Raw genomic sequence first — 21,191 nt, forward strand, 5'->3', positions numbered from 1 at the left:
ATCACTCCAATCAAATCTTTAATTACGGAGAGCCAAGGCAACATTAAAAACGCATCTAAAATCTGCCAATTACTTACACATGACAAAAAGATACACACGAATCGTCTCGACATTCCTCTTTCTATATTTTGTCTATGGAATAAAGCGTCGAAATTGTTGCCGTTCCATCGTAACAAGCTCCGGACACAAGGAAATATGGATCTCGGAAAATTCTGAGGAGTTTCCTCAGTATTTCGGGCGCGGCGGGTTCTCGCAGAAAAACCGGAGGAAACGGTAGAAACAGAAACGCACTGACCAGGAAACTCCGTAGTAACGGTTATTTGCCACTTCATTTGGCCTGATGCAACGTGCTGTCGATCGGCTCGGTGGCGTGGCGCGCCGTTGAGGAAGAGCTTCCATCTAGGAAGCGCGCCATCGATATCGGTAAATACGTTTTCGACCAACAGCCGTTGTCGAGCGATACACCGCCGCTACGAGTAGCTTTTGATTCGCGATTTATCCTCCATGGAATTCTTCATGCGAGCACCGTGCCCAGCCGCGTATTACGGGAAACAGGATATTAAGCCTGGCCGCTGACACAATCCGAGATAAATTCGCGCCGGTGTTCCCATCGCCCGCGTATCGATCAGAGTCCGAGCGAATTAGAATTTCGCGGGCTGGACAGAGCTCCGCGATGCGATCGTTATTCTTCAGCTGTTCCCGTTTATAATTTGTATTAACGCCGGGATTTTCGTTAGATAAAATTGTCACGGGAGTGCTTTCAATCTTTTATCCTTCGATACTACATTCGTACAACATAACCATGAATCTCCGATGAATTCCGTAATTTCATTGCGATTGATCCTTTGCACTCCGGAAGTTTTTCACTGAAAATACTCAACACTTTATAATAAGATACCAACAACGTTCTTTCGATTTGACTTGAGAAGTGGCACACAAATTGAGAAATTATTTTCTTTCAATGTTCCACGTATTGTTGTACACGGTTTAATATTAAATATGAAACATAATTTTGCCGTGTCAAATTCATTGGCTGAGGAGCGCCTACGGAGTAATGGCTAAGAGATACCGAGATTATTTTCCTACATCAGATTCAAACTACATTTCCTCTATCCATCCGTTACATTTCTTTCGCGACGGTCATCGGATTAATCACCTCGCCCTTATATTCAATGAGACGCGACAACGACGCTCTTTTTCCTCCCCAACAAACAGCATTACAGCTTTTTCGAGCGTATCGTCCACTCACTCGGGAAAATTTATCGCGTCGCAGTCCTAATTTCTCGGCCTTAGGGAAGAGGGATCGTATTGATAACGGGGAGAGCGATATATATGTGTATATATATATACAGTGAGCAAAAACCGCGCGCGACGGTCCTCGCAAGGAAACCGCGAGGAAAAATAAAGATTCCTTTCCCCGTCGTCGGTTTTTCCGGCGATTCCCCTAATCTGCACGCTCTCTAGCCGAGGACAACCGACAATTTCGCCAGATAAAAACGAACGTAGACGGATGTTCCGGTTTCCATTCGAGTAAGAAGCCAGTAAGGACAGTGGTAGCGTCTTCCCTCTCCACGGGAATTACGCGGCTAGGCAAAAGGTATTCGGGGAATAATAGCTGCCATATTTTCCTTCGCTGTCCGCCGCGATAACAGCATTACTAAACCGTGTTTCCTGTTTCCCCGTGTCCGCGCGTCTGTGCACGCTATCGCCACTTAAACGCGAGCATCTTTCTCCACTCCTAATTTCTCCCCTATTTCCCGTTCCGACCCGGTATCGTGGTGTTCGCGCTAGTCGACTCGCACCCTCCGTTCGCTCAGTATATTTTCTCGTTTCCGCGTCGCTGCTCGATTACATAGACTCTCACTGTGTTAACCTCTCCGCGTGCCTTATAATATCGAGTCAGGCTCGTTAGAAATATTTCTCGGTAAGCTATAAATACCGGTTATAATTTATTTCTCTTTTCCAGCGGACGGACAAGACGGTATCTTTATTTTCGCCGAGTTACTATTTTTCATTTAGATAATCGAGAATATATATGCTCCTCCCTTGTTCTCCAGTGAATTATTGCTGATTTACAATCGCATCGTCCCTGTATTCGTTGCGTTTCGCTCGTTAACTCGAATTGTTAACGCACCCCATTAATACTGCTGCCTGTTAATCGAACTGGTTAATACGCACCCATTATTTCCATACAGATCGCGCCGATTCTCAGCGGAGAACGAATCCCCGAGTCGGACATTCCGGCAGAAACGAGACAAACCCCGGGCCATTACTCAACTTTACAATCCATTTTTACTCGAAACTGTTCCGCGATACGTGCAACGGAACGATCCGTCAACCCCCGGTCGCGCGGCCGAGCGTTCCACGGAAACCGCGACGAGTCGTCGATCAATCGGAGCTGTTTAATTTCCAGAGAAAAAAGGCGGAACGCGAGAAATAAATCAAATGCCTTATCTGGAACGAGAGGTAAGGTCGCTGAAGAAACTGTGAAAAAACCGCGAGAAGTGGTTGAACAATTATTCGACCCTTTGCACTCGACAGATGACTGTTGATTCGATACAAGAAAGTTGAAGTCTTACATACAATATTAACCCCTTGACTTATAACAACGTGTCAGACGCGGTGAAGATTTTCAATGTGATTTAACAAACATAAATATTACTCGATTCATTCGAAGTTAATATCATTCTTCTGTAATCAACTGTTATACTTAAGAGCAAACAAAGACATAGAACAACCCTAGAATGTTCCTCTTTTTCCAATAAGTTACTAATGACACAGTAGTCGTGTCGAGTTGAGAAAGAAACTATAGGGGTTGAGCTTCGCATAATGCATCGATATATGAAACATTAATTCTGAAACCCTTGAGAAAATATTGAAATATTGCTAATGCGAACATTCGTCCCCGAACGATCGACATCGAAAGAAAAATCAAGCCGAAAATGCGAATAAATGGAAAAGCCCGCGCCTAAGTGCGAGCATTAAGACCGCATAGTACAATAATTCGGCATGAAAGAGATAAGTCGCGGATCGGCTTGACTAGACGCGACGCGGATGAAGCAATTCGCATTCCTTCCTCCCGCGGCGCGTCCCTGCCCTCGTTATTCCGCGGCCCCAGCCGCGTCCCGTTCTCTCGCCCCTAACTCGGCTCCTCTATCAGACGCAACAAAATTGAACGCGATTTCGTGGCGCGTGTCGCGCGGAGAAACGCCTATTTTACATTTTCTAGAACAGTGAGCTGGAAGTTCAGCAATATCGCCGGATCGTGGGATTGCAGCGATGTCGACAAAACGGGGAACAGAGCGAGTGCCCGGGATGCCGGCGACGCGACGGGGCGGAGGGAGATAGCGGGGGGGTGTACGGGCGCCGGGATCCGGGCGACAGGGGACGAGGAAATGACGGTAGATTCACGCGTTGCGTTCCGAGGGTTGGAGAACGCGCGAAGAATGGACGCGGCGGGCGAGGGCGGGGCGGAACGGGAGTTGTTTCAGGGTTTAGCGATAATTGAATGAGCGAATGCCGTATCGCCGCGGGATTTCGGCCCCGGCATTGACTGCGGAAAGTGTGTCTGAAAAGTTCTCGGACCGTTCGACGCGTGGCGACGCGCGGCGCGGCTGAAAAGGAGGGCGAGGGCAGGGGCGGCGGGGGCGCAACGGGACGCGTCGAATCATCGTCCGCCGCGATGGGAAGAAAAGAGATCCTCGTGGAGCGAACTTCCCACCGGCGGAGGGAGAAAACTAATTATTTTCCTTCTGTCAAGAGGCAACCGGGTTTTCACCCCCTCGAGGAAGCGTTGTCTACTCCCGTCCCCTTCCGGCCGCCCGGTCGCCTTGTTTTTCTCTCTTTTCCTCCCCGTTTTTCATTTCGCTAGACGGGGAGACAAGTGATTGGATATTGACGAAAATCGATCGAACGGCGCACCGATGGGATGGAATTTGTTGCGGGGAACGTTGTTTAGACGATGATACGGGTAATGAGTCGTGGACTGCAAGAGGTTCCTGGGGATAGAAGTGGCTGGTTCGAGGTTATGGCGGCCATTGTAAGCGGGGCTTCCGTGGATTTGCCGAGGAATGGAATTGAATTTCTTTTTTGTAGAATTTGGGTTCCGTTTTTGCGGTGCTTTCGAGAGATTGGAATTATTAGTATGTATAGTGTAATTCTGGTCTGTTGGAGGTTGCAGACGAGTCGTGAGTGAAATTTGATAGATTTTGTGCTTTTTGGGACGGGTGTGATGGTTTTTTCGAGTATTCACTTTTTCAATCTGAAATTGCAATGAGGATTTATTTATATTTATTAATTATTGCATTCACTTTGAAGGGAATCTCCCAAGAAGCCTCTAACGTTTCCTGTAATAAGGGAAGAATATTTCGCTTACTGCGACAGCTCGACAAAATTCTGCTTGCGACCACTGTTTCGCGATTAAGTAGAATTTCTAGATGATATAGGAGACGGTATGGAAATGAATTTTCCGTCGTTCCTCGCGGTACGATTTCTTCGCCCTGTCCCTGTAATCGGCACGGCAGAACGAGCTCCTAAATGATGCAAAGTATTTCTGAATAATGCATGCGGCCCCGTGCACTCAGGGACACGCGAGCTGGTACAAGTAACGCATTAACAAGCGGCGTTAGAAGTGCACGCCGCACGCGGTCGGACATAAAACCGTGTAGAACAGGGGCAAAACGCTTTACGCGAAACTAGGCCGCGGTAACTTTCCCGGTGGACCGCAGTGTTTTCTTCGTCTCGCTCGGGCTCAGGTACGACCAGCATCCAGTGAACATTGTGCCTCCCTTCAGCGTCTTTGACATTCATCGGTCGTCATCTTTGATTGGTCGTTATGGAATGTACATAGAGATTTAACCCGTAAATGCATGATTTACAGAAAATTATGTATAAAAGATATACGATTTAATGTAATTTGTATTCCAGCGATTTAACCTACAATTACGATGATTTCTTAAGAAATGATATCACTCTAAAAGCTTTGGGATTTAACGTAGGTCTTGTCGTGGCGATTTAAATCCTAAGTACGATTTCTTAGAAATTGTGTAACATCCAGTGGTTAATTTGTTTATGTGACCGGTGGTAGTAAGAAAATCTTGATTGTAAGTAGTCGTGTAACTTCTTAAGATTCCCTAGTTCGGAAGTAATTACCGCATAAAAGTGTCGAGTTTATAGTTTTAACATCGTTTCGAAATATTCTGAAGGAAGAGCCACGAATATAGTGAATAATGAAGGTTTTGTCAAGTAAATTTGTATTATAAATTTATAATCGTTGGAAAGCCATTAAGGGTGTCTTTTTTAAGAGGATGAAGTACCCTTTTAATGTTCGTCAACCGTAGTAATTTCCCTATAACGAGTTTCAAACTATTTATTACGGCTCGCGAACCTGAACGCGGGACATCGCGAACCGTAAAAAGGTAAACTGTATTAACCTTACTGACGACACGTACGAACTTAATTACTAACCGGCGACCCTCGTCATAGACGCAGATGCGCGCACATGTCGCCAGATTTCGGTCATTTCCTGAATTCTACATAGACCAGTCGACAACTAACAGACCCACGTATCATAAATACTAATTCCTTGTAATTCCTGATTCCGCATTCGACGCTGGAACCAATAACTTTCGAAATCTTGCATCACGTATCCGTTCATTACGCTAAAACCAATCTTCGAAAAATCACTCAAAGAATCCATATCGTTTCAAGTTTCCCCTTCTTTCGTTGAAAAACGAAATTTACTATAATTCCATATAATTTATTAGAGATTACTCAAATCACCAAACAAACCACATTCAAGTGACGCGAAGAGAAATCGCTCGAAACGAGTGATATTCTTCAAATATTCAAAGTACACCAACGCAACATCTTCATATCAATACTCTCCGGGGAGCTTAAAGCGGAGAGACACCGGTAGCGAAATGTTTAAAACTGAGACTCCGTTTTCAGCCGTCGCATTGTTTTGGTTCCCGAACATTCTGCAGCTACTTAGCGGCACGGGGGAAACTGCTCTCCGCCGGAAGAGGCGGAATTGCAAATTAGAATTCTCGAACTGTTTGAAATCAGATCAATGGCGAAGATTGCTACTGTCTTTTATGCCCGGCGAGTGGTTGGCTCCGCTGCGATATTTATTAACTGACGCACAGCAATTTACAGTAAACGCCGACACGGTTGTCGAGACAATGGCTTTCCTTGAATGAGTCCCGAGACAAATCCTTTTGGCCGACAATGGGGATAATACTGGAAATTTCTAGAGCGAGACCGGCGTCCTCGAATATTTTCAGCCCGCGGCGCAGGATCCCGGTTTAAAAACCGGAACGATTATTCTTTATTAAATGTGTACACAAGGACCTTTCGACCGAGACAATGGGCCCGATTGTTTTCTACATTGTTCCGAGTACGCAAGGATGCTGCACGAATAACGAATTTCTTTTTGTCTTCGATTACCGATCCCTAAAGCCGCCGCGCAACAGGAACGGGTACGGGAACCGGAGGAGAACCGGACCGTTCAGACGCGTGATCCGATTTTCCTTGTTCGGCGGTTCAAGGAACCGTCCGCGATTCGGATCCTTTGATCAGGCCGGATACGATACGATCGCGATATCGTTTACGAATAAAACCTTCCATCTACTTATGAAATATGTAGAGTAACGACCCTTCAGATTTATTGAAAGGTTCGATGATATTAGATAGGTGCCTTCAATCGATTCATCATTTTACCCCGTTGCTTTATGATTTCTTTTTGAACTGTGATCGATCTAATTACTTTGTTATTAATAATTTATTGAAAATAAGAGGAAATTCCGGTCTTATTCAACGTCAACGTGTGCTCTAAGGTATAATCATTGATAACAGAGGAATAATATGTAATTTGCATTGAAACGAGTTGAACGATATTCGTGTTTGTTAAATTCTATTTGAAATCTTCACGAGTCTGACATGATATTAGGGCAAGGGGTGAAAAAGTAGTTAAATGCTTAAGTGTCGATTTGATGTTATCAATTAAGAGAGTTGTTTCAATTTTGGAAATCTGTGGTGCAACGAAAAATAAGGGACACGTGTTTTTTCAACAGAAATTCGAATTGAGGAAGTAGAAACGTTCTTTGAAAATGATGTCCATGGAAACTATTGTTGGTTGTTTCGTAAAGCAGCAGAATTTTGTGCAAGATTGTGAAGGGGAGTTTTTCATGCGAATCTGTTGCGTTACCTTGCAGCAAATGTTTGAAGAATCCCGTAGATCGTTGAAAGGAAGATTTTCAACAACGCGTTCGTCCGTTTGAAACGCGAGAAAAAGAAAAACTTACAGCTGCGGGTCGCTAACGTTCAAGTATTCAACACCGGACCTTCAGCCTCGTTAACACAGCGCATCCTCGACAAGACAACTTTGCGCGAGGCGACGGGCGAAACGGCGAGACAAATCCCGGGCAACAAAAATACCGAGATAAAGAAGGGATTCCCGTGGCCGCCGCGTTATTTCCACAAGATGGCAGTTTGAGAACTCGTAAGGAGCGAGTTAGCTCCATTCTCAAGCAGAAAATGATATCCCCGGTTTGAAGTTTCAGTTTTCTGCGGTTGCTGCGCGAGAAAAAAGCGCTTTTGATGACTCTGATCTCTGTCCGAATGATATTCCTCGAAACAATGGTGACACCGTTTAACGCGATACTGCTAGCACGAAAATTGCGACAATTCTTTGTTTCGTTTGAAAAATTAATCAACATTTATCCAGGATATCGAACGATATTTAATTAAAAATAGAATCGCGATGTTCATCGCGAAGATTGTTTTTGAACGTACAATACGCGGCGTGTCCACCGTTCATTATTCCAAAAGGATGATTCGCCTCTAAATGAAAATATTCTCGCGAGAATATTCATTTTTAAGGAAATTAATTGAATATTGATCGAACTCGCCGGTAATCCGGTCTTTATGCCAGATTTAATACCAGTTGTGAAGGAGAATCAAACATTTCGGAGTGGCCCGCTCCATGTTGTCGTTCTTCTTTTTAATAAACCGCGCCATTTTGTCGGGGGCGAGGGTCGGACAAACGTTTCGAATTAAAAAAGTTACGCGTGTTCTGCGGACGCACTTAATAAATACGCATCGTGCACGGGGCTGCATGAAAATGCAGTTTGAGAACTACGTCGGTGCTTTTAGAGCAACGAACACGGCCGGCGTGTCCGACGAAACGGGAACTGGAAGTCGTAAATGACACTTTCAGTTATTCTGTAAAACACGCTGGAGGTGTCTGTTTTATCTTGATGCCTCCGCAGTCTTCGTTTCACCTCCGGCTTTTTCCCCGTAAAATTCTCGTTCGAATGTAAAGCTTAGCATGAACATTAATCACGATAAAAGGTCTCGCGGTCCGAGAACATAAACCGCAACGTCTTCATGGTACGTAACAAGATTCTCGCGCCCCGCCGTTATCGTGTTATCGAAGTCCGCACGTACGTTGGAAATCATTTAATTAAGAACATTACACTTAACGTTTGGGTTGTATGGGGGTTTCGCGTGAAACGAGAAACGATAAATATTTCATTATACGTTGGCAGAAACGATTGGAAATTACAGTTTAAAATTTCATTATCGTTTTGAGGGAAACATATTTTTCTGACGTTTCGTGAGTTCTGTGTATTGTAGATGTTCTGTTGGTTCTTCTATAGATCGCTGCTACTATGTTTAACTATCTAGAGAATTATTTCGACTAACTTATCAATTCTTCCGAGACAGTACTAATTTCCATACGGAATTTAATCAGATGAATGTTTAAGTTCATGTTTAGCTTGAAACAGTACTAGAAGATGAAATTAATTTAGCATCTGTATTTGTATCAGTATGTGTACAATATTTATCGCGTACAACAATATCGCGTAGTGTGCGATAATTGGTTCGTATCGATGTTTAGTTAGATCGATTTTTACTTCGACTGTATTAAATATCTCTTGTCGAGGCATATTCCACGCGATATAATTTCCGTCTCAATTATCGTCCTCCATTTTGCGCCGGCTATCAACGGCGCGGCAAGTTAATTCCTATTCACCGAGAGTTCGACGGAAAACGTCAGAAATCGACGTGACACCGGGCCGCATAACCGGAAGAAGAAGAAGAAGTCGTTTCTGGATGCGTGCAAAAAGTTCTATTTAACTAAACGACGGGGTGGATTTCGTTCGGCAGTACTTTCGAAACTTTAAAGATGGCTTCCTCCGACGGAAGTTGGTTACGAAGTTCGAGTCATTGGTCAACGGGCGTTTACAATGGAGAGTTGGTGTCAGCGAACAAAATTCATCAATTACGTCAGCATAATGAATCTTTGCATGTTCCAACGAGCAATTAGTTTCTTTAATAAACCGTTCATCAAACTTAACTTCAGTCAATTTTCCAATCCTTTTTACCTTCTAAAACTAGATTAAGAATAGATTAATAACACTCGAACAAATACGTTAAAGCACAATGGATATTAAAACATTGAATATTTTATTGAAAACCAATGTTGCATTTCAATCTTAAATTATAATAAATAAAATCTGACATTCCGAAAATAGACTTTGGAAAAAATGTAGTAGCTGTGTATCCAAAACTCTATTATTCCAATCTACAATTAGAAAATAACCAACCAAATGTAATTAAAAATATCTTAACACTAAAACTACCGAGCAGTTAAATCGACTTTTTGAAGTTCCTCTATATCTTGGAGAATACATTCATTGAAACTTTAATTGATTTACATTTCAGTTCGCGTATTGCTATATCAATTTCTTTAATAATTTCTCAGAGAAAAATCTGTTATCTTTTCAACAATTTGAAAAAGAAGACATCGGAAACGAGGCATTTCAACCCGTCTGGTAGTTCCAGCGTTACAAATCCCCCTAAGTAATCAACGCTTAAATTTCTAGAAAGACCTTGTTGAAATCAGTAGCTAAAACACATAAAAAGGGAAACGGAAAGTACGTAGACGTAATCCTTGAAGAAAAATCGTTGTGTTCCGAAATTAGCCCCTAAAATCCCGAATATGTTCAAAGATATGTCACCGATTTTTTCGTTTCCGAAGCTTTAGCCGGGCATTGTTTACTCTTGCTCTGGCCGCGCGCTTTAAGAGATTTATTTTATTTGTGTTTACCTTGGAAAATCTCTGCTCGCTGTCCACGGGAATTGCGCGCGGAATCGTTGCAGGCGAAAACAGGAACGAAGCTCGCGGAATATTAAAAGCGCAAACACGTCAAAGCCCGTACACCTTGAGGGCACGAACTGAACGTTCCGAAAGTTTCTTAACAGCTTCGCCTCGTTAGAAGGAGATTGAAGTGCAGTTTTGAGGCCGTTGCAATGAAGTGAAAAACCGCCGAGTGCTCTTGTTAACGTGTGTTTACGTTCCTGCTGTTTCTCCAATTAAAATTCTGATCGTTCGCGTGCCGGGGGCACGTCTCAACGGCCGACATGTTACGTACGAAATTAAAATTCGCACGTCGGCCCATTCGTTACGCGGATAACGCCATTACCTTCGCGTGTTCCTTCGCTAAGTATAAATTAAATCACGTTTCCATCAGCCGCTTCTAATCGTCAATTTTCCTGAGGCTAATTGTAATCTTTCGATGAATTGAAAATACGTTGAACCGAGGATATTATAAATTTAGAACAGATTCTGATCGACGAAAACATTCTGGTTTATTGAATGATAGATTTAGGCTTATACATTTTAACTACAATCAGAAACTGCACTTCGTTGCAATCGCGCTTTAATACTGAAAACTTTATTTCATCGTGAATAAGACAATGGATTAATTTCAAATGTGGACACGAAGTTCGTGAAATTTGCAGATACACTACGTTTTATCATCGTTCGAATTAACGAATATCCACTTTGGCGCGGAATCTTTGAACGGACCAATGAATCTTTCCATGATACTGATTTATTTCCGAAATAAATGCCGCGGAACGTTTTTCGATTACGTTGAACACTGTTAACATCCGCGATAAATTGGACCGAATTTCGCGAGATCCCGCGGAACGTCTACCGCTCGCGAAATAATATTACGATTATGTTCAATACTGGCGGAAACAGTTTAATACGAAATTTTAATTAAATATCACTGCAAAGTATACCGCTGGAAAAGCTATTTTTATAAATCGCCCTACGGGTATGCTGTAGTGCCTCCCTTTCTCTCACCGAAAAAAAAGGATGAAAACGAAAAAAGGGAAGCTTGTGCAAACGTTTGCCGGTGGAAAGCAGAAGGTCGGCGCTCCATGGTTCCTGGTTTCTTTTGCGAAATTTTGCCGTGTGTTTGTTGAAATATTATAAAACCAATTAATTCTTTTCCCTGCGCGCACGCACGTGGCGAATCGTTCTGTTTCATCTGGCTCGTTAACCATCCGTACATTTATTCAAATGAATTTTATCGTTTCTATGGAATCCTGCTCGCACTGTTTAAATTTTGGTCAGCTACGTTTTCCTTAATTACATACGACGTAACGAGCCTCTCAAATACTGACACTGCCCATTACGAAACTCTCATTAAGATTTCTGTAAAGAATTAATAAAGCAATGATAGATTAATTTCTCGGTTACCTCAATTTTCATAGATATCTGTCAATTATAATCTACTGGTAAACTCGTTAAAAAAATTCCAAAGTTCAATATTCACCGTTAAATCCCGTATAATATATTAACACGTGAAACGTTAAAATTCCTCCTTGCGTTAATCGTGAGGAATCGGCGATATTTCCTCGGAAAATGACGAACACTGAATGAAAAGACTTTCCGAGGGAAAGGTTTAAACAAAAACAATTTCCATACAAATGGCGCGTAACGAGTGAAAGCGACAGAGGGGTTGCAAACTACTCCTAATTTCTCTTCTCGGGATACGCGTGAGATTCTTCGGCGCCGTTGTTCTCGAACCAGGCGGAGGGGGACCGGTTCGAGAGTCTCTTGTTGTCACGCATGGCACGTCTGAATGGCCGTTTCGAGAAGCACAATAAGTTTGAATAGTATCCTCTCGCGAATAAGCTCGAAAGCCTCGCCCCCGCGGACCGTCGTACCCCAGCGCGGCGGAAAGAAAGTTGTCGTACAGGCGGTCAAAGGGACCTCCTATCCTGTATTCGCGGCGGGTACTCCGCTTGATTGTCGGACACGCATCCTCCGTTTCCTAGGATTAAGAGAAAAGACGCCGAGAGACGACGTCGGGCCATTATGCGACTCGCAATGGGCATACCTGGGAAATTATTTCGGGGACGAGGGGCTGGCCATGAATGGGCCACCGTCACAGTCGCCGCGCGTGCCGCTGGAATTTCTGAAAGAACCCTGGAACGCCTCGAACAGACGATCTCCGCTGGATGATATTTCGGTCGGGATATTAAGAAATTTTCCTCGGAACGGATCCTCTTCCACGGCGCGGGCGGACGCGATGGAAAATGACAATTTCATTCGTCGATCCGCGGTATATTTAGAACTCAATACTACCGCGACGCGTTTGAGAAAATATTCAGAAATTTCTGGCAGGATTGAGGTACCGCTTTAAATTGCCGCTAAACTGCTTCGATGAATCAAGCATGCTTGAATGTTCTATTATCTAGAGAAGGAAGCAGCTTATTATTCGATCGTTGGAAGCTGTTACGAGATCCCACGCGAAATGTGAATTTTACTTTAATACTACCGGAGTAAAGTAATACTGATATACTTGAGACAATTCCTGGGTTATTGTAACACAATTCGCTCCCTCTCGTTGTTACGGATGTAACAATAATAGCATTAACGTGTTCCGCTTTGAACAGTAAGTTTTAAGGGTTAGTATCGACTGGTCATAAGCTGCGCGCTCGTGAACAACAATGGCGGCGGAGTATCGCGCGCGGCGGCCATTCGTGCGGTCGTCGAAATATTTTAATTGTACAGGGTTAGTTATGAATTCATATCCATACTTTGAAGGTTTCGCTTTAATTCCGCACGAGAAATAACGGTAAAAACAGAAGATAAGGTTACGGGACGTTTTTTCTGCTGACATTCATGTGCAGATTCACCGAAAGTATAGACGCGTCTTTATGAATCGCCTTGTATTCGAGGGGGAGCACGACGACGGGGAACTTTATTCTAATCTGTTACTTTCTCGAGACGTTCATCTCGCCGGTATTTCCATAGAATTTCGCGGAACGTTTCCTCCCTCGGCTCTTTTGAGAGTTAAAGAGTCGCTCGCGGTCGGGAACGCTGTTAACCACTTACCGCGTCTGAAGGCGGCCCCCGCCTTCCGCGTCGTAATAATTGCGGATAATTATGCATAATCCTGCGCACCGGGGCGAAATGCAAATCGCACGATAATAAAACGGCCTGGCCGCGCGGCGCGCGCGAACACGTAACCGTAATTGTGCAAACCCGCCGATAATGTTCGGAAGAAATAATAACAGGACGCGATAGGTAACGCTGCCGGGGACCGGGTCATTTTAAGCGAAGCATAATTCTCGGTTTGCTTTATCGTTCAACGGAAAACAACAGCTCACGGCATCGGCCGATAACCTTTCCTAAAATAAAGTACACCGAAGAGCCCGCATTATTCCGGAACACGGTGTATTTTGCGGTGATATTGTTCGGCGGTCTTTTCGCAATTTTAATGTCAGTGTTTGATAAATTACTCGGCGCTGTGGCGGGGCTCGCGTACACGAGCTCCTTTTGTTTTAACACCTGCCCGTTTCCAAATGGAGTCGAAGGATTTTCCGTTTAATGCCGAAAGGAATTCCGAAGGGAATTTATTCGGTTATTATACTTGAGATGATTCGTTGGACCGTGGCTGCAGTTACTGTAGGCAAGATTTCAAAAGGAATCGTTGGTTTAAGAGGAAATTGAGTAACCTGACAGTGTTAAACGATAATTTGCGTTTTGTGCACTGTTCTTACGACGCCGATGATTTCACTGCAAATAGCTGATTGTCGCATTAATCAACTTCGTTGTTCAAACATAAGATGAATACAAAAATGAAGGAAGAAGAACGTTTAACTTTTTACGTGAATATCAACGTAGCCAATCGGATGCAATGATTACAGCACGGTAATTGCGAAACTCTGTTGCCGGAGTTTGAATACTGTCACCGAGTATCTATTGGATAATCTTGAAGTAACTTAGTTGGATCGAGTAATCGTCCCGCTAAAAAGTTGTAATAATAACCTGTCGTGTTGCCCGTCACTCGCGATTCGTCTTCGTCGCCGGGCACGGCGGTGCGAGCTTCCGGTGTACGACGGTTAAGGAAGCTTCATTCCGCGATCGATTTTTTAAAGCTGCACATAAATTCATACCAGATGCGCGCTTTACTTTTATTCTCATTAGCTAATTACGCCTCGTACCCGTTGACTTTTGATGGATAATTTCAGGTTCGCGCGGAGACCGATTTAATATTCAATTAATTCTAGAAACTTATTTAAACAGATGATATTGATGTCTATAACTCCTGCGCGACGCTACGCGGCGGTGGAAGAAGATCGAGCGCCGAGTTTATAATTAATCTAAATTCTTCGAATATTTATCCATAAGGGGAGTCGATACATCAATGAGCGCGTTCAACGGGGATATATAAAATAAAATATAAAATTACATTAATATCCGACATTATAGTTTAATGGTGTCATTACGCGTTACCACACATTACAATATACATGAACCTAACATCGTTTATCTCTAGTAAATATCCGGTCCCCATTTCCCTTCGCGAGGAATTTTTCCGAAGTTAATCGTTCAAGATCCTCCGATGACTTTTAGTTCCTCAATTTATTTCGGAAACATCTCGGCGGACATTTGCATACCATACACCGTAAAGCTTTTTATTCATGGCCCGCGCTCTTTTCAATATCAGTGCGGAATATCAAGCGTCCCGCTCTAAAATATTGCAAATGATTTTCGTGCGCCGATAAAAGGAAACCGAGGAAAGACTCCGGCTGCGCTATCGTGGGGGATGATACGTATACCTACGTTTAAAACGGGTTACACGAATAACTCGCGAATCCGTCGACTTCTACTTACCAACGAGTCGCGCGGAGGAGATATTTTCAACGTTAACGTTAGAATCATCGAGCAGTCGACTCGAGTTTTTAATCTTTTCCCGTGAAAAACTGCGAGAGTGTATCTACTCGGGTTTATATTGTTATAATTCGGTTTGCGTAATTACTAAATTGAATATACCTGTAGTAAACATAAATCATTACTCAATTGAATATAGAACGAATACAATTCAGCTTGCGTAATTATTAAATGTATTTCTTTAGTAATTTCTTAGAGAAGTATCTGTTATCTTCGGTGAAAGAATTCAGAAGTAGGTTATCTGGTAGTGCTAGTGTTAAAGAGGGCAATCCACGGAGGAAACTGTGATGTTCGTCATTTTCATGAAACTCATTCGTTTCGCGGGTGGTTCCAGGGGATTAAAAGATGCAGTTGGTTCCAGGCCCGAAAAGCTGAACTTCCCTCGACGGACGAACAAAAGAAGAAAATGAACGGCGAAGAAAAGGGGGAAGAAGGAGGAAAGGGAAGGGACTAGTAAATAATACGGAATGTTAGGTAGCACGAAAACGACGTTATTTTTCCGGTGGCCGGTGCTGCGAGTGCCGAGCGTAGGAGCGAGCACGGAAGGAGACAAAAGAAATTCGTCACGCGATATATTTCCAATGCGACGTTAATGTCGTTATGTACGAAATAATGGAGATTGCGGCTGCGATCCTAGAACTCCGTCTCAATTTATAGTTTCCATTCACCTTTGTGGAACGGCGGATTGGAATATTAATTGGCGCGACCCACATTCCGATTGTGGACGCGGACGTCTTTCAAACGCTGCGTGGACAAGTGTATTCGCGGTCAATATATCAAAGGAGGATACGTAAATGAAATTCCTCGGGTGCGTCATGCGACTTTCACTTTGTTATGCGGACACAGTTCGCATACCATTTCTTCTTTTCTTAATCATCGCGCTGCTTCTGCTACTTCTTTTGGAACTACGAAGTGCAATAAATGCACTTCTTCACTTTCGTACATGAATAGGTCAACGGCACTTAAACCAATGAAGTTATTAGTTTATTGAATCAATTTCGAAATAGTTCGTATTATTAAACTCTATATTTGACTTGAACTCTCTATTCAAGTATGAAGTAACGTACGATTTTCTTTTTCCCTTAATCACTTTACAGCTTGTGTTATTTACTTGGAAAATTAAATGTATGTAATTATTTTTTTTATAAATATTCATCCACGAGAGTGAAACGGTTATATTCCTGGCATATTAAAGGAATTTAGAACTAGCCCATGATACTAAGTCCTCGCTATCTGACATTTAGTATCGGTCGGGGTCTACACCCCGGGATTCCCATGCGGCACACATTGGCTTCGCGTTTGGAACGTTGTCAAACTAATTTTGACGCATTTGCGCTGTAATGATTTTCGAACACACATGCGTCCAATCTAGAAATTTCCTCTTTGCGAGAAACATAATTTTAATACGAAAAATTCAATGAAAATTCCCATACAAATTATTTTATCTCAACTTTCCACACCGATTTTCGGACGCTAATGTTTCTATACCCCAATATCAGCAGCGAAATCATATGAGCCAACTTATTAAACAATTTTCCGATCGAATGTTCTGAATCGACGCGAATTTTTATAGTCACTGAACATATTCACGAAGCTTCCAGGTTCCACTGGTACTACATTCATTCACTGTAAAATCAATATTGCAGGATAATCCTTCACTGCGGCCAATTAATGAAAAAAAAAAATTGCATCGACGTCCGATTTACCCACGTATAAAAAGCTCGTTCCCTTGATCACCGACGGAGCAAATTATCCTGCGTCTAGTTTACGCGTTCTCATCAGGTCGGAGCAGGTGCAGGATGCAGGAGGCTACAACGTCTATCCGTTTGTGCGTCGCTACCTAAGAATCATGAATTTTTATACATTCTGATAAGCGCGGACGGGTAGCTGGTTCCGCGCGCGTTTCCTTTATCTGGCGAAAGTTTAATAAGGCAGTCACGGAATTCATGAAAATTTTTTCAACGGACGAAGGCCGGCGTCCGTCGCGCGTTTCCGCGCGTCGTCTTCCAAGATAATGCACGGTTTTTTGTGCGATGCTCCCCGGGGCCGTTCGAATTTGAATAATAAAGAATATCGAAGGCATCCTATTAAGAGGGCGACGTGCGATGAAAAAATTGGGATCGCAGATACGAGATATTCTATTCATACGTCGGCGAATGTTCATCGCGGAAATTCCATCGCGCGAATATCCTCGGGACCAATTGTACAAAATTTCAGGGAATTTCGGATTTCGAACGACCTGCCGTTTTCGAACGAAAACCTCACCTGTCCGCGGAATCTGGATGTCGCACGAAATACGAAATTTTTTATGTCGGTTCGATGGAAGAGCTTGGCAAAGACTCTCCGACAGAAGAACATGTTACAGCTCGGATGAAATGTTCCCAAGAGCTTGCAAGAAATTTCTTCGTTTATTTCTGAAATTCGAAAACATGTAATTTGAGTTCAAACGTCGCGGAGAGGAATGATTATGCTGTTCCCTGATATATGAAATAATTCGATTCATTAAAATCCTCGCTCGAAAGAGTGAAGTGGCCGTACAACGGAGCAATTAAACCGAAATACTGTAATTAAAGGGGGGACCGGTAGCCTAAAAATTAATTTCGGCAAATTGTTTAAGCGAAACACGGCGGCGGCTCGCGGGGCGGGAAGTGTGCGCTTTAAATATAAATTTGCAGGGTAACGGAGGCGAAGCTGCGGAACCTAAAAGCTTAATGCGGCGCAAGAAGTGGCTGGAGTCGGGAGTTTAATGCAAAACGGACTAGACAAATACGAAAGTTTAATATAACGGAGAAAAGATTCGAAATTTAAATTTAATACGATACACGGCGGGAGACAGGGAGGGACCGGCGCGGCGGGCGACATAAAATCCAGAAGTTTACCGTAAGTATACCGCCGATCCAAAATCCAAATATTAATCTTGCAGCAGGCCCGAGGACGAAGGCGCAAAATCCGAAAGCTTAGTGTAACGAGAGAACTATCCACTAAAAACGGAAATTTAATCGAGCGGATAGTAACAACCAGAAATGCAAATCCGAAAATCCTGGCTCTAACGTGGCGCGGCTGTGAAATGTAAATTCAACGGCAGACGAGGATTAGGAATTCTTGATTTTCAGACCGAAATGAATTAACGATGTTTTTACCAATAACTACTTCGAATGTTGCCTCACGATTCATAGGTTCATCGTTACACTTGACACGCACCGCGACCGGTCAGATGGCCATTTTCCAAATTTGATTGAAAATTCTGCGCATTCTTTCGTTTACCTCACGCCATATCGATTACTATATTGTCCGGTTAATCAGTTTTTCAATTTCAATTTCCCTTCTGTTTCTGCTTCCAGAAAAATGCACCGTCTACCTTGTTTACCTTCGCTGCATAACCGATTCCTCGACCGGTTACGGTAGGGATAGGTATATAGTACAAACCGTCGGTGCGTTCAGCGTTAACGAACGACAAACGAGAAACTTATTCACCAGTTTCGTCGAATTGCTTTCCATTTCAGCGTTCGCGATTTCGCTCGAAGCCGTTCGCGCCGATCGGAGGAGCAGGAATATTCGTTTCCCTTTCTATCGGGCGCAGCGTTCCCAACACGCCGAGGAAACTATTCCTATTGCCGTTCGTTTACCAGCAATTTTTCCGCAGTCAGCAATCTCGCGCGAATTTATTTACTACGGCCGCCGGCGTTTCTGTCTTTCGCCCCCCCTACCGTCGGCGTCGCGCCGAAGCCTTTTTCAATTTCTAAATTGTTCCCTTTTCCTTGGAAACCTTTCAATCCCGAGGCCCCGCGCATCGAAACGCCCGCCGAGCAAAATTAATTTTCTCAGTATCTCTTTACTTTTCATTTTATCCCCGGGTAAGGGCGGCCATTCAATCGTCGCCGCACACTCGAGGCTATTCGAAGGGAATCGGCTCCGCATTGAAAGGCAGCCACCAAAGTCTGTGCACTATCAAACGCTGTAAATGGCGCGCCCGGGCGCATAAAGGGGAGAAATTGTGGCGTGCAGGTGAAACGTTTCGCTACCGAATCTCGCCTAGCCACGTAACCAATCCGCCAATTCGTTTGCCAGTTTATTTATCGTGACAGGCTAATGCTTTCGGACGAGGAACTCGATTGATTAGCGCACACGTGAGACCGGGAACGCGCGTGTTTACGCGAGTTACGACACTCGGCCAGAGAATCTCTGAGAGCTAAGAACGAAAGCTGCTACTCTTATCTGAAAATATTTTAATTATTATTCATTGGAAATCGATAGAAAATGTAACGTAACTATCGACGAAAATTTTAACAACGACTCTTCGATCTAGAACGTTTACTCTATTTTCGATTAAAATACTAAATAGGAATGAATTAATGTGGTTTCCATCGTGTTGCTTACAGGAGCGGAACGAGCGACTAGAAAATTAAGATAAACCTAAAGTCCACAGTTCCGTTCGTTACGAGAACGGCGTTAAAATTCATTAATTGCGATTTTAATAATAAACGTGCTTAATGCGATCTGTCGCTAAGATAAAACCTTTTGTTAGTCATCGTTCAGTTACGGAACCTATCCTCCGCGTCCATTTGTTAATTTATCGTGGCTCGTTACTCTTCCCCGTCACGACACTTACTTTCCTCCGCCCTCGCGCTACACCCCCCCTTTTTCCTGCGATTCACCGTAACTCCCCTCTCCACCGATACGTCTCACCCCGGAGCACTGCTGGGCATGAACTTATCGAAGAGGAAGTTTCTTAGGGGACGATTTCGAACACCCAGTGACTCCCCCTGCCCCGTCGTTCCAGGCAATTAAGTGAAATAATGTCCGCTTGACGCGGTATCATTGAAAAGAAAGCAGAGAGCTATTTCTCCCGAGTGCCGGGACGCTCCTAAAACGAAACTGTCGGGGAATTAACTTTAAATCGATTGCCACGGCAACGTACTTTGATCGTTCACTTTTATTTTGGAGGGAGCGTACAGATACCTTCCCTCCCTTTATTTATTCTTATTTTCGTTTTGTAAGACAGCGGGTGCTTATTCTTAAGAACGTCGTTTCGCTTTTCTTTATTTATGGAACTCCGCGATATCCTCCCGAATATAAACACCGAATTCTTCGGGCTTCGTTTCTGCCGTGGGATCGAGCTTTTTCATCGATGGAGCAGCGCACGCATTTCCATAGATTATAAACCTGTTTACCTTAATATCCATTAAGAATTCGATGCAAGTGTTTCGAGGTAAATAGATACGAAACCGAGGAGTTGGTAATTTTAATGAAAACGTACTACGTCACTGCTTTAGAAATATTCAGCGTTCGATCCGCGGAAAATTCTGAAAAATGACACGGTTGTTCCACAGCATTTGCCACGAGTTTAAAGCCGAGATACTTATTTATTAAGTTCATATTTCCCGGCTCGGTGCCGCGTTATAATTCTTTGTCGACTAAAAATCCATTCTGTCGGTAATACGGTTCGAGAAAAAAAAGGAGTGTCGGCGATCGTTCCATTCCCAGGAGAAGAATCAGTCAACGCCGGTCCGTCATGAAGCCAATAAAACACCCGCTGTATCGCAATCCAGCCAGCTGCCGGGGTATCGATTTCTCACGAACGCTCTGTATCGTTTATTACAGGATAAGGTAGTCCGAAGGTATTCGAGGCCGATAACTCAAACACCGAGCCATCGTTTCGCGGACATTTTGCTCGCAACGGCGCAGCGACGACGCAAACGCGGAACAGGAGAACGATACCGGAACGCGGGGAAACAGGGTAGAAATAGGGGCGGCAAGCTGGAAGAAAATGCTGATTGAAAGCTGCGACGACCGGAGACAAATAAAGGCTCCTCTCGCTAAACGTCGTTCATTTAACGCGACCATTCGCGATGAACTCCGACAGAAACCGGTTGCCTTTTACCCTAGGATTCTCATTCAATCACGCGAACTCGGGACAGAAACGGGGAAATTCGAAGAAAATGGAATGTATCAAGCGCCCGGTTTCTTTCGTATTCCATTCCTTGAATCCCGTGGCCTGCGGATGTACCCTTAACACTCGAAATACTCCAGTATGTGGAAATGTAATCAATTTTCTTACAATTTCTATTTATATACTTTGTCATTCAAATATTTTTATTTATATTCTATTTTACTACATTAGAACCTCTAACAGTTTATTCTGCTGCTT

General features: G+C 43.5%; 1 protein-coding gene across 2 annotated transcripts in view; it reads right to left on the reverse strand.

The window, feature by feature from the left end:
• Positions 1-21,191, reverse strand: part of sns (sticks and stones) — a 408,043-nt gene that overhangs the window by 31,849 nt on the left and 355,003 nt on the right. The gene's annotated exons all lie outside the window — the stretch shown is intronic.

Source organism: Nomia melanderi, chromosome 4 (genome assembly GCF_051020985.1).
Source record: "Nomia melanderi isolate GNS246 chromosome 4, iyNomMela1, whole genome shotgun sequence".
NCBI classification, from domain to species: Eukaryota; Metazoa; Arthropoda; class Insecta; order Hymenoptera; family Halictidae; genus Nomia; species Nomia melanderi.